This window comes from Balaenoptera borealis (genome assembly GCF_965194805.1).
Source record: "Balaenoptera borealis genome assembly, chromosome: 20".
NCBI classification, from domain to species: domain Eukaryota; kingdom Metazoa; phylum Chordata; class Mammalia; order Artiodactyla; family Balaenopteridae; genus Balaenoptera; species Balaenoptera borealis.
The window spans coordinates 31554131-31568473 of NC_138879.1; the positions used below are offsets into that span (position 1 = coordinate 31554131).

A 14343-nucleotide genomic window follows, 5' to 3' on the forward strand; every position below is an offset into this window, starting at 1 on the left:
AATCAATCCATCTATTCAGTGGATTTGTGGTTTTGCTTATAAATTGAGTAGGCAAGGTGAGATAATTTAAAATAGTAAATCAGCTTTTCCTAAGATTCCATAGACCATTTGGTACATGAATGAATTCATCTCTGGGTTTCCTAGTTGCTTAACTTTGACCATTTCAGTTAATGAAATGTAAACACACCATCTAATTAATGAAGCCATTTCTCTTGTCAATACAGATATTTCTCTAACTCTTAGATCAATGTTTTTGTAGGCAGGTATTCCAGATATACAGTTTTACTCCTAGCATTAGTACATGAAATATTTTAGACAGTGTGCATTTGGCATTAAACTTGTTAGGATAACACTTGCCTAACTCTTGTTTAAATTAATTCTTAAGAATTTTATCAGTATAGTCTGAGTACCTTGGCAGCATTGAGACATGACATCTTTTATATCCAGTGTGGAATAATTACAGACTGAAAAATTTAATGCAGTCCTGATTTTGTCAATGATATATCACTAGAGTCTCTTAAAAGTTGCAATAGTACAGGGCATATGAAAATCAGAAGGATATAAGTGCCTTAGCTTACAATGATAATGAGAATGACAGTTTGCTGAAGTAGCTGTAAATCAAATGTAGTATAGCTATGAAAAGAAAAAAAGAAAAAATGTATGGTATTCAGATAAGAGCCTATATTGCTGCTTCCCTCTAAAAGCTGTGCATACAAATGAGAAGGAGGTATCCACACTGTCTTCAGGGAATGGTCTGCCCCTGAGCAGAAAAGATGATGATGTAGAGTTGTTTTCGAAAACTGCTGAAGTTCAGCTTCATCTGGTAGGAGCCAAAGCAGGGCAATTACATCTGGGACACATTCGAAATCAGTTCAAAGTAATAAGAAACCTGAAATCACAGAGAACAAATGACATTCCAGGCTATAGAATTGAGGAAATGTGTTTTCCAATTTCATGTTTATTATCATTAACTGACTAAAGATTTTTCTTTAAACTAAAAGAAAAAAAATGTGGGTCTGAATATTTTCTTCAAGTTATCCAAGTAGAAACATAGTTTTAAGCCTACTTAACTGACTTTTCCTTAGGAGGTTACATAAATGAAAGTCAAAAATGAATCCATCACTGAAAAAAACAAAGTAGTAGAAATGAGATTTTAGTAAAATTAAATCGGGTAGACTTCTTTTTGGTATTATGTTGCTATTGAATGGAATGAGATGTTTTCTTGTTTATGTTGAAAAGATGTTCATTATAATTGATAAAAAATTAAGCTCAACATGTCGTTCACAAGGTGTTTTGGAAATAATAAAAACTGGTTATGGAGCAAAGACAAAAATTCAGAAAATAGTTAAGGATACTAATATTCATTTTAATGCAATTACATTGCACAAAAATTAATATCCAGTTTTTGTCCATGAGCTCATTGACAGCTATTAGTGTCCAGGTGGGTCAAACCTGAAAGAGAGTTATCAGATCAAGCTTAAGATGGCTTAAACAAAATAGAGTCCTGGATTCATCTCACTTAAGAAGTCAAGATTGCAGCTGGCAAGACAATGACAGGTGTCAGATTATTATACAGTGGTGGGATGCAAGTCCTACTTGATGGTCCTGTGGCAGTCATCTATATAGTTAGGATTCTGGGCTAATTTTAAGATATCTGCAGAAATCATGTACGTCTTTTGCTATCTTCTTAGATTATGGCAGTTATCTAAGTCATTTCATCCATCAAACATTTATTGAATACCTGCTATTGGCAGGTATTGTGAAAAATAATGGGATACAGCAGGAATCAAGTTATAAATGATCTCTGCCCCTCAGAGTTTATAGTGGGGGAAGACCAATGAAAGGAAATAACAACACAGTATGATAAGAGCAATAAGAGTTCGGAAGACTGGTGCTTTACCGAGTCTAAGAATGGAGGTTGTCTGGTCAAAAATCTTGCTGACAGTTCTTTAAATTATATACTTTGCCAGTGTCTAGGTAAAGTTTAACATGTTTACCATTTCCATGATTATTTGTGTGTCAGTAAACTTTTGCTGTGCAACATACCACCTCAAGATTTAGGGACTTGAAACAACAACCATTTATTTGCTCACAATTCTATTGGTCAACTAGGTGGTTCTTCTGGTCTTGAGCAGCTTGTCTCAACTGCTGCCAGCAGTCAGCTTGTCTGGGGATAGGCACTCTGGGGTGGCCTTATGCACATGTCAGGACCTTCAACTAGGTTTGCTAGAGCATCTAAAATGACTGGTCTCTGATCTTCTAATAGGCTAGCTTAGGCTTGTTCATATGGCAGCCTACAGATTCCCAACAGCAAGAGAGAGCAAGGCCAAGTTTGCAAGAACTATTTAAGCCTCTGCTTATATGAAATTTACTAACACCCCATTGGCCAAAGTAAGCCCTATGGACAAACCCCGATTCAAAAGGTAGAGAATCAAATTTTTCAATAGATGGGTGGAACTGCAAAATATTCTCTACTACACTTTGTTAAAAGAGGAAATAACTTTGCTGTTAGGACACTGTTTGATTGATAAAACTTTTCAACTCCCCACTAATTTAGGAAGAAGCTTAAACCATTAAAATTGACAAAATGTTCTTCCCCAGTTTGTGCCACTTAACCTTGTTCTCCACCACTCCCTAGTATTAAAGCTTTAGACAGAGAGTTACATGAACTTTCCTTTAAATTCTCTCTGCAAGTGAGATTTGCTCATCCTTCAATGCTTAGCATAAGCTCTACTTTTTGTTCACGTGTTTCTTATTACTCTGAATGAAAATGACTGTGGCTCCAGCCCAAATCGCTTATATCCAAATTGTTTTCAAGAGAGTTGTCTGCTACTGATTTTCCTCAATTCAGACAGTACCTATTCACTGCAGCACATACTGTTGCTCTTAATCTTAAACTCACTAGGATCTTATTTAACCACTTCTTTAAAGTTTATCTTTTTTCCCTAATTAGAAGCAAATGTCTTGAGGACTAGAGCTCTTTATTTTATGTTTTATCAGTAGTTTTCCTTGAGTCTTTTAAATGTATGTCAAATTATTCTTCCATAAAATATTGTATATTATTTTTCATGATTTTATTTATAAAAATATGCAAAATGAGATATTCATTAACTTTTCATTTACCTCAAAATAATTTACTATTTCTTCTAATATTTTGATTTTTCAACTAAGGAGCCCAAGACCATCAGTTTAATAGATTATGTGGCTTAAAAGAGTTGAGAATAAAAATTGGTAAAACATGGGAGTTGGCCAAATGTGACAGATAAGGAATAACCATTAAGACACTTTCAACAAACATTCATAATGGATGTGCCATTTTCTTCTTTGCAAAATCTTTGCTTCACTCATTTATGACATCTGTTGAGAATCTAGGACAGAGCAGATGCTTTGTATTCACCAAAGCAGATGCAGAGTGTTTGAAGTAAAACAAAAGGTCAAGTAGTAATCCTCTGCAAAGAATATGAACTTTCCCCCATGTGGATATCAATGTTTCTAACTTTTTGTTGCATATTGATATAAATGTGTTAATAAGATGCCAGAAAGTCTAATTGAAAGGGAGAAAGTAGCCAATTTTCTCCATGCTTAGTATATAAAATATCAAGTATATGCATACTTGGAAACATTTGAATCCTTGGAAAATTGCTTTGCTTTAACATCAGAATGTTAGGCACTGAGTAGAGACCTTATAACTACTTTCCTTTATTTTCATAAATATATCACCTTTCTCTCCATTTCAGTAAAAATCCTGAAGAGCAGGCGGCCTACATGCGTGATCCATCCTCTTCTATATAATTAGCTCTGTGACCTCTCTAAACCTTTGTTGCCTAATCTATAAAGTGGAGACATTAATACCAATCTTTACTATTTTATAGAGTAATGAGAACACAATCAAATAACACACAAGAAAATTCTTTATAACTAGGAAAACAGTAGGGGGAAATTGCATTATTACAGTATTAGAGCATGATACCTAAGTGCTGTTCCACCACTCCCTACTCAAGTGTCTCATTCTAGGTAATCCTAGACCAGAATCTTCCAATGATTGGCTATGTAGCATTTAGCAAGTCAGTCACCTCTCTTTATCACATTTTTCTCATCTAGCTTTACTAGATAGTATTAAGGTCCTTTCTATCCTTTAAAATTCTGTGATAAAACAAGTTAAAAAACCTATTATGGAATGCTCTTTGAAAAAAACATTAAGAAATAATGTGAGCTTCCTCTCCTTTAACTGATGTCTGTTGGCAAAATTATATTTATAGATTTGATTATATTTATAATTTTGACTAACTAGGTTAATTAATCTTTGATCACTTCATTAATTATATAAGGTGATTAGATTAGAGATTATATTAAAACCCAACTTTTTATAGTGGTCTAAAAGGCCCTTTATTTTCTGGCTCCTGGCTTTGTATAAGTTTTTAAAAATGGCTCCACATTATTTGATACTTCTCCCAATGAGTGGCAGGGTCAATATCTCCTTCCCTTGAATCTGAATGACTTCTTCAAATAACAGAGTACTGAAATGATGCTACCTGACCTCAAAGGCTGGGTTATCAAAGGCCGTACCACTTCTGCTTAGATTTTTTGAAATGCTTACTCTCTGGATGTTCCCTTTTGGGACCCTCCTTAGAAATCAGCCTCCATGCTGTGGGATGCCCAAGCCACAAGGAGAGGGCATATGAATATGCTTTAATCAGTAGTCTCAGCGGGGTCTAATTCTTCCCAGTCCAGCTTCCAGGCTTGGGAGTAAAGAAGCATCCAGATGATTCTAAAATGAAGCCCCAGACATGGTGGAGCAGAAATAAGCCATCTCTGCTATCTCCTGGACAAAACATTGACCTACCAATCTATGAGCATAAAATAATGCTTATTGTTGTATACCACTTGCTTTAGGATTCTTTGTTATGCAGCCATAAATAACCAGATCAGTCTACCTCTTTGACTCTCTCTCATTTGTTATTCTCTAGATACCCTGACTTCCTTTGGCACCTGGACTATGAAAGGGTTTTCCTGTCTAGGGACCTTTACTCTTGCTGTGACTTCTGCCTAGAACACTTTCTGTATACAACATCCACCTATGTGTAGATATCTACTTACTGATCTTTGATGGCCATTTAGCTCCTCCTAAGAGAGGTTTGCCCCTAATCACCTTGCCCAAAGTAACCTCCCTACACACCATCACCAGTGCTTTCCATTGTCTAAAATTACCTTATATGTCTATCTGTGCATTTATTATTCATCTTACTTGTATAATATTCACCATAAAAGCAGAAAGTTTTTGCCGTCTTGTTCACAGGTATATATACAGATCCTAAAACACTTTCAGTGAATAATGAACGTAATGTGCATAGGAAAGATCTTTCATATAGGCTTAAATGTATATTCTTAATCCCAACACTGAAAATTAATATCAAAAGTCTATAATGGGCCCTGTACCTTTGAATTTCTAACATGTAATTGAGATTATTCCAAAGCAAGTATACTGTGGATATTGTTTCAAGGATAATACTTTCTCTATACATATGACCATTTCTTCATAAAACAATAAGATAAGACATTATATTGTAATCTAAAAAATACTATATCATAGATTCTTAACAGAAACAGCAACAGATATTATATCCAATTAGGATAAATTATCATAGGAAAGTATAGCTAAGAAATAGATTATCACTGTGCCTCACCTCAGTTCAATACTGATTTGTCTATGATTTTCATTTATTTTCTTGCACAGTTTTAATTGATGGTATGAATAATAAACTGATTATCCTCCCTTTTCAATAATCCTCTTTCTCTGTCTACTGAAATCCAGTTCTTCCTTATATTACTATTCCCCTATATTTGGCCCATGTATATATATTTTTAAGCAGATAGCACACAGAGTTCTCACATCTCCCCCTTCCCCACAAAGTTTCCTGTGTTATTAACCTCTTGCATTAATGTGGCTTATTTGTTACAATTAATTAACAAATATTGATACCTTATTATTAAGTAAAGTTCTGGTGGGCCTGGGAAGGCCTTCCTCTGGAGCCTCCTGGCCCTGTTTGCCTCTAACCCTTAGGGCCTATGAGGGCAAGACCCTTCTTCTGGAGAGAAGAACATGGTTGTTGTTGTTGTCAATGCATGACTCCCCTTCACTCTCACCTCCATGGGGGGATTAACCAAGGGCCACCCTGACCTTGTTTTCATGGACACACAATAAAAAGATCATTTACTTTAAAAAATTAAAGCTTACTCTTTCTGTTGTACAGTCTATGGTTTTTGACAAATGCATATTTTCATGTATATACTATTACAATATTTTAAAAAATAGTTTCAGTATCCTAAAATCTCCTGTGCTCCATCAATTCATCCTCTTTCTCCCCTAACCCCAGTAACTACTGATCCTGTTGTTTCTATAGTTTTCTCTTTTCCCAAATGTCATATAGTTGGAATTATACTGGCTTCTTTCACTTAGCAATACACATTCCTCCATTCTTTTGTGGCTTAATAACTCATTTCTTTTCATTTCTGAATAATTTTCCATTGCATGGATGTACTAAAGTCTGTCTATTCATTCACCTATTGAGGGATATTTTGGTTGCTTCTAGTGCTTGGAGACTATAAGTAAAGCTTCTATAAATATTTGCATGCAGATCTTTGTGTGGCATATTATCTGGTTCTAAGTTACTATGATGATTGTCTAACTAGTATCCCTGTGTCCAAGTGTTTGACCCAATACAAGCTCTACCATGGAGTAATTGTTCACCGTGGAAGGTGATCTTCCTGGAGTGTAACCTTGTCACTGTCACCATTATGCTGAAAGCTTTCAGAATGTACTCAGTGAAGTTTAAATTATTAGCATGACATCAATGGACTTTTATCATCAAATTTCAAAAGATCTCTCCCAATTTATATACCAAACCACTGTGCCGCATGTACCTCTGCCCTCCAGACATGGTAAAACACCTGACTTCCCAGGATGTAGCTCTTATTCCTCTGGTTTCTGCTGATCTCTGGGCCTAGCATGCCCTTCCCTATCTTGATTTCTTATTCAGACATCTTTGTCTCCCTGATGCCTTTGTCAATTTCCAGAATAATCTCTCACCTCTTTATTCCCATAGCACCTGCAGCATATGCCTGTGATAGTATCCACCGAAGTACGTTGCGGTGATTTGTTTGTTTGACTCTCTTCCTCACTGGATTGTGGCGATGGCATATTACAGTACAGGTTTTATGGTAGTCTACTTAGGTTGGAGAGTGAAGCATGAGGTTTTAGAACGGGTACTGGATACATCAGCAGACCAGACTCTGAGTTCCAGCTGTGCCACTTACTAGCTAGTTGTGTAAGCTCTTGTAAGTCTGCCAAAATTTCAGAAACAAATTTCTATTTGAAACTTTACAGTATTACTTTCTGCTTTACAGTTACTACAAATATTAAATAGTGTCTGCAGATTTTTGTAAACTCTAAAGTGTTAAACTTGTGAAATATTTCCAATGGACTTTCAAGAATTAAACCGTAAGATTATTATTATTAACAGAATAAATCCCATCCAAAACACAGAAAAAATAGATACATTATTATATAATTATAAACTTTGTATAGTTAGAAAAGACCATAGAGGTAATTTCATTCAACCCTTTAGTTTTACAGATGAGGAATTCATGATCATAATAGGTTACAAGGTCTGTGTACAGTCACAGCAATGGCATAGTTGAATTAAAAGCTGAATTCAGCATGGCCAAAGGAAACAGTTAAAGAAGATATGTTCGACTAAAATGGGACAAATCTTGAAAATCATTAGAGCTTAAAAAATTTGCTTGAATTTTCCAGTTTCTTTACAACTTTAAAAGCAAATTTACTTTTCAGAGAAGATTCAATTCCAAGAAAAAATTCAATTTAATGTTTTTATTAACCTGACCATAGACATGATTGAACTTCTATTGGAGTCCTTCCTCATAAAGTGCACAGATCACTATGATTGGGAAGTTGCCATTTAGGAATCATATATTGTAAAACTATACATATTGTCATTTTATGTATCTATTATGAGCTCAGGATCTTAGAAGAGCCCAAACCTTTAAACAGCCCTACTGCCATCCCATCTACCTGTACTCATCTAGTTTTATCCTTTTAAATTTAAACCCTTGATCCATATTGCAAAATAAATATCCCATGGGAGGAAAGCACTTTCGAGTGTAAAGGGCTCAAAATAGAAAGATGGGGGCAGAAAGCAGACAGAGGAAATGGAGTCTTGAAGAACTACTTTATTAATGTAGGGAAGGAAAAAAAATAACTGTTAAATTGACTGTGGAAAAACTGTCTGCTAGGAAAATAATATATTAATATAAGGCTGATAGCACAATGTTCAGGGAAGTGGATTGATGATTTATGGTGGGTTAAGTTTCGCAAATGATTGGGGAGGCTTGGAACAGCTGCTAGGAAGAGAAAGAGAGGAGGACAAAGGGAGAGAGATGCTCTGCAAACTGCAGGAGGCCAGGGCACTTTATTGCCAGAGTGGGTTCGGGTGAGGTTCATGCTGAGACGAAGAATGGAGATCTGCTGAGAGGAGAGACTTGAGGGAAAACAACAATTTAGCAGAAGCAGCAAACAAAATAATCAGAATATAAGTTTTTGAAGTGAGAAGTCCTCCATTTGTCCCTGGAGTTATTTGGAGTAATGTCAAGGTTCTACCTTAGGTGATATTCAAGTTCAAACCACTTCTACTTAAATCTTAAAAGACAAGGTGACTCTAGTACTTGGAGGCTATGAAGGCCCTTGGCCTTCAGGTTGTGCCTGCTTGATACTTTATTTCTCTGTTCAAGCGATTACTTTTCAGTTCAACAATAAGAGATATACTTGAGAACATGAATGGGTATTCATTTCTCTGAGCCTTACCAAGTGATCATGACTCAAGTTTTTTCTTTCAACCTCACGAAGTAAGAGGCTAGGAATATAGAATGACTGAGTAAGAATGCAACTGCACAAGAGACAGGAGAACCCACATGAAGATCTACCCTTCACAAACCAGTTGTGTGACTTGGAACAAGTCACAGTTTCTCTGACCTTTACTGTCTTCATGCTTACATTGAGGAAATGGGACCAGATCAGTGGTTTTCAAACCTTTTTAAAGTTATATGTGCTATATTATATGCTTAATAGATGTTATTACTTATGGGAATAGCAAACAGGCAAAATTTAGATGATAAGATTAAAATATGCACACTCAATTTTTTTTTTTTTTTTTTGGTTTTGACAACAAAAAGAGTGATGGTAGTTAATATTTGAGGTGGGAGGAAGTATGTTAAAGTAAAATTTAAAATTCTGACAGTTCAGGAAGAAATGAGAAAATAAGTCTGTATTTTCAAAATATAAATTCTATTTTTGTTTATTTAAACATGAAATTTGGAGGGACAAGCATAGCTTATGGGTCTCATAAAAATGGGGCATGGTGTCACAGGCTTAAGAATAACACAGCAGTCAGGCTTAAACTTGTAATACAGGTTTTTTTCTGTCTCCTCCTATTTTTCATTTCACACCTCATTTTCAATTTTTAGTACTGATTGATAAGCCACATAACTTTAGTCTGCACTCATCCATCATTAATAAGAGCAATTTAAATTAATCTCTTTCTTTTTGATTTGGGAAGCATGGTAAGGACTATAGAAGTGAGGGCACCACTATAGGTTGTGGTGCAACATGGAAAGGGTTGAGCTGGGTCATCACTCATTAAGAAGTAATTCTTATCTTCAGCTAAAATGTAATTAAATCTAAAGCAAAATTGTGTGAAGCCTTTTGAATATCAGAAATCTTTTCACTCAAGAAACTCATTTTTAATTTTTTTTATTTCATAATTTTATCTCAACTCAAATCTGTTTTGTCCATTTTGCATGGATATGGAGTAATGGAAATATGTTATACTTGGCATCCACAAATCCAGATTCTAATTCTGAACGTACAATGTGCTAATGTGTAACCTCACACCACATTATGGAAACTTTTCTAAAATCTCAGTTTTCTGTCTTGTAAAACCTGTACTGTGATTCTTACACAATAAGACAGTTGTGTGAATCCAATAGACAGTTCATTCAATAGGTATTCATCATACTACTGCATGAACTAAACACTGCTATAGGCATCAGGGACACAGCAGGGACTGACCAGATATGATCACCGCCCTTATGGGGCTCACATTCTAGTGAGTGGACACAGTCAATAACAATCAGAATATGTCCAGTGGAGATCCCTTCTACAAAAAAACTATAACAGATTAAGGGGTGTAGAGAGAAACAGGAGTAAAGAATGTTGATTTTCAAGGGTGGTTGGAAACAGCCTCTGCAGTAAAGGGATATTTGTACACTAAGTTCTGTTTTTGTTACAAATAGCAGAAAACTGATTGAACCTAGTTTCCAAGCCCCATTGCTACCCCCAACAAAAGTCAGAAAAGTTGCAGGGGGCCTATTACTCAAAACAATTATATTCAGCAGTTCAAACCATGTCATCAAGATTCTCCCACTCCCTCTCCCCATTGCTAGACTTCAATTTCTTCTGCTTTGTCCTCACTCTTGGGGTAGTTTTCTTATCTTTATTTTTTCAAATCCTGGAAAATACGTTCCCCAGCATACCCTTACAACTTGTTAATGCATAAGTAACCCCTTTTCCCCCAATATTTCCAGAAAAAATCTCAAGGACGGTTTTTTCCCCTGACCTGGCTTGAATCATGTGTCCATTTCTAAATTAATCATCTTGTCTACTAAAAATATTAAAGATGATATGTAATTAAGATATTTACTTTTAAAGGCAATGCTAAGAGATATTCTTTAATATTTCTTTCCTCTTCTTTTGTTCATTCAAGTTGTTTTCTCTAAATTATATGGTGATCCTGAACTTCTCTGATTGTATTTATAAATGAAGTTCCAGGTTGATTATTATAGGTCTGTGTTGCCTTGACAGTTGTAACGCTGGTTTCCACAGCAAGCCTCCCAAAATTGGAGGGCTGTGAACTCTTTGTAAATGACCCAGACATATTCAGGCAGGCAGCTCTCCTTCTAAGTTGCATTGGTGGAGAGTATATAGGCAACATAGGGTTCAATTTTATTGTCAGCTTAGAGACATTCTGTTCTGGGGGTAAAATGCTTAAGGTATTTAACTTCTCAGCAGAGTTAACTTTGTCGAATTCTGGTATGTATTTTGATATTTGCTCTGTTTTTATTTTGTTTAGTCTTTAAACCTAATGCTATGGACCCCTCCAGAGAGGTATTTATTTATTTAGGAAACTCTCATTGTCTCAGTCCTGGGTGGACTCCACATTCTATGTATTCAGGAACGCGTGGGGCATGGTTCACTGGCTATGTAGCAGGTGGTCCTTAAACTGTGGAAGTGTTTTGTCTCCCTACATGCCTCACGTTTGTCACTAATAGCTTTAGGAAGAAGAAAGTGCGTGGGCGCGAGAGGCAGATCACCTTGTTTCTAAAGCTGAGTATTGTCTGAGGTCAGTTGTCCATGATGAGGTTCTGTCAATGCTCAGGAGCAAATCCTTAACTATTCTGCCTCTGTCTGGGCTACCTCTCTCCAGACTGAAACCCCTCTGGATGACTATAAAAATTTAATTAGCTCATCTCTGGGGACCTTGATACATATTCCAAAGTATAAGGAATGTGCGGGAGTTGGAACAAGAAGGAACCAGTTCCTGTGACCCGTCTGCCTACTCTGTGTCTTAGACAGCACAAGGTTCAGTACCTGAGACCAGGGTGAAAGAAAGTGATGTCCCTCTTGGAAATTCCTCTGACCTATGAGGACATCTCATGAGGACACCTCATGAGGACAGTCTCATTTCTTTACTGTTCATCCCTACCTCAGTTCTTCCAACTCCTCCCTTCTCTTTGTTTTCTGGTTTTCTTTTACTCCTCATCTAATCTCTTGTTGATTCTTGAAGACTCCACAGACAAAGCAGTTCCCTGAATATCATGAATACCAATGACTTACTCTCACCTAGATCTGCTGTTCTAGATGGAGGAGGGCGTTCATTGTAATGGAAAATAGTGAATGCACTCTTCCTGCTTGTGACTCACACAGCTATCCCCTCACACACACTAAAGTGTGCAGAAATGGAGGGAGCTCATTCCTTAGGGACCTTGGGAGAGAACTTTCACACAGCTCTGTGGCCAGTTTCCCTGAGAGTTTCTAAAAGCAGGCATCGTGCCAAAAAGAAGCTAAATATCCTTCAGATAATTCACATCTTCTCTACAACAAAAAGTTCTACTCCTCTAATTAAAGTCACTATGATCCTTTTTCCTGTGTACTAATTTCCTTGGCCTTTTTATGATAAGAGAGAATTTCCGTCCTCCTAGTAATGAATTACTTTGCAAAACATCTTATATTACCTGTTAATGAATGTTGCTTTACCAGAACTACTTCTAATTACAAAGCTCCCCACCACAGTATGAGAGATGGCCCTTTTTAATGTGTTAATTTCTCCAGAATCCTTCTGAGAAGAGTATTTCTCCCCCCTCCCAAAGTATTTTTCCATTTAATTCATTGTGTATTCACTAAAGCCCAACACTGTGCAAAGGGCTGGAGAGACAGAGAATGAGATCAAATCCTTGTCCACTGAGAGATTAAATTATCATAGGGGAAACAGATAAGAAACAAGTAAAGAAACAAAATATTAACAGATTTTTTTAAATTATGTGAGCAATCAGAGATTGTGGTAAAGATATCAGGAGGACTGACACTAGATAAGGTTGTCAGAAGAGGGGGTAACTTTTAGATTAAGATCTGAAAAATAAGGTGGAATCAGTTATGCAAATAGTTGAGGAGAGGGCCTTTCCAATACCTAGGGTACAGCAGATGCAAAGTCCCTACAAAGTCACAAACACTTGGCATGTTCTTAGAAGTGTAGAAGGCTTATGAAATAAAAGAATAAGAGAAAAGAGGAAAAAGAGCATTAGGTAAGATGGCAAAGGTCTACAGAGATCAAATCAATCAGGCTATGATAATGAGCTGACTTTATTCTAAGTGCAAGAGGAAGATATCAAAGGATTTTTAAGGGGAGTGGGAGTATGTTACAACCTGAATTCTGTTTTAAAAATGTATCTCTGGCTATTTTATGGAGGTTGAGTTTTAGGGAAATAAGAATGAAGCAGAGGGATGAGGTAGTATGCTTTTCCATTAGCTTGTTCAAGCAATACAAGTCAGAAGAGTGACATTGCAGAGGGCAGGAAATAGAGCACATTTAGATATATTTTAGAATACAACAAATGGGACTTCCTGACAGATTAAATGTCAGTGACAAGGAAAGGAAAAAAATCAAATATCATTGAACCTTCTCCTCAATCTCTATTATTACTGTTTTTAAAGTAGTTTAATCTCCCTGTGCCTTCGTTTCCTCAACTTTAAAATGAGGAAATTTTACCTACTTCATAAAGTTGTAACTAATTTAATCTTAATGTATAGCAAAGATTTAGAACATTACTTGACATATAGTATATATTATATGTGTTGCTTCTATTAGTGTTAAAATATATTATCATTATTATTTTAATCAGATCAAAGCTGCTATTTTACAGATATATTTCAAAATTTCCTGTCAGCTCTTCTCTTCCCTGTGTTTCAGCACTGTTATGAAATTATTCTTTCTCACATATCTTTTTTCTGACATTTCAATTTTGACATTTTCTTCCTAAGGATAATACGAAGATAGATTAAACTTGTATGCTGAGGGTACTATCTTGAATTGGAATGTATTTATCATTTTTTCTATTACTGAATGATACACACTACTCCTCAGCCCCAGTGTGTAGGGGCTGAGGAGTAGTGTGTATCATTTCACACTACATATCATTGTGTGTATCATTACAGTAGTAATGAAATATTCTGACCCAAGTAGTCACCACTCCCAGTAATTATACAGTTTTTTTTTTGGGGGGGGGGAGGGGGAGCCATTCTTTCTCACTTGAATGTGGGCTAATCTCTTAGGACTGGGTTAACGCTGGACATAGTACTGAAGACAAGCAACCTTTTATCTAACGTATTCAGAAAAGTCTGATGTGTAGAATAATTTTGGAAACAAATGGACATCAGAACAAAGATCCAGGTGTCAGAAAGAAAGTTTGAGTTGAGAGATAAACCTAGGAGTAGCCATAGGTCTGATGAAAATCAGAGAATGCTGCAAATACTTCAGGACCAGGAAGATGAGATCATATGGCGGCATTGTTGGGGGCAGTGGTCACCTGATGCTTTTGAGTCTGGATTTTAAAGTAACAATGAAAGACTTAATCAGCCTTGCTTGAAATGCCTGCTGCATCTTACATTTCACCATACTATACATCCCAGCTATCCTTGGTCACTGCTTAACATGGTGT

At 36.2% G+C, this 14343-nt stretch overlaps 1 long non-coding RNA gene across 1 annotated transcript in view; it reads left to right on the forward strand.

Annotated features, from left to right (window-relative positions):
* LOC309618328 overlaps positions 1-14343 on the forward strand; it is a 673944-nt gene that overhangs the window by 253404 nt on the left and 406197 nt on the right. The window lies entirely within an intron of this gene.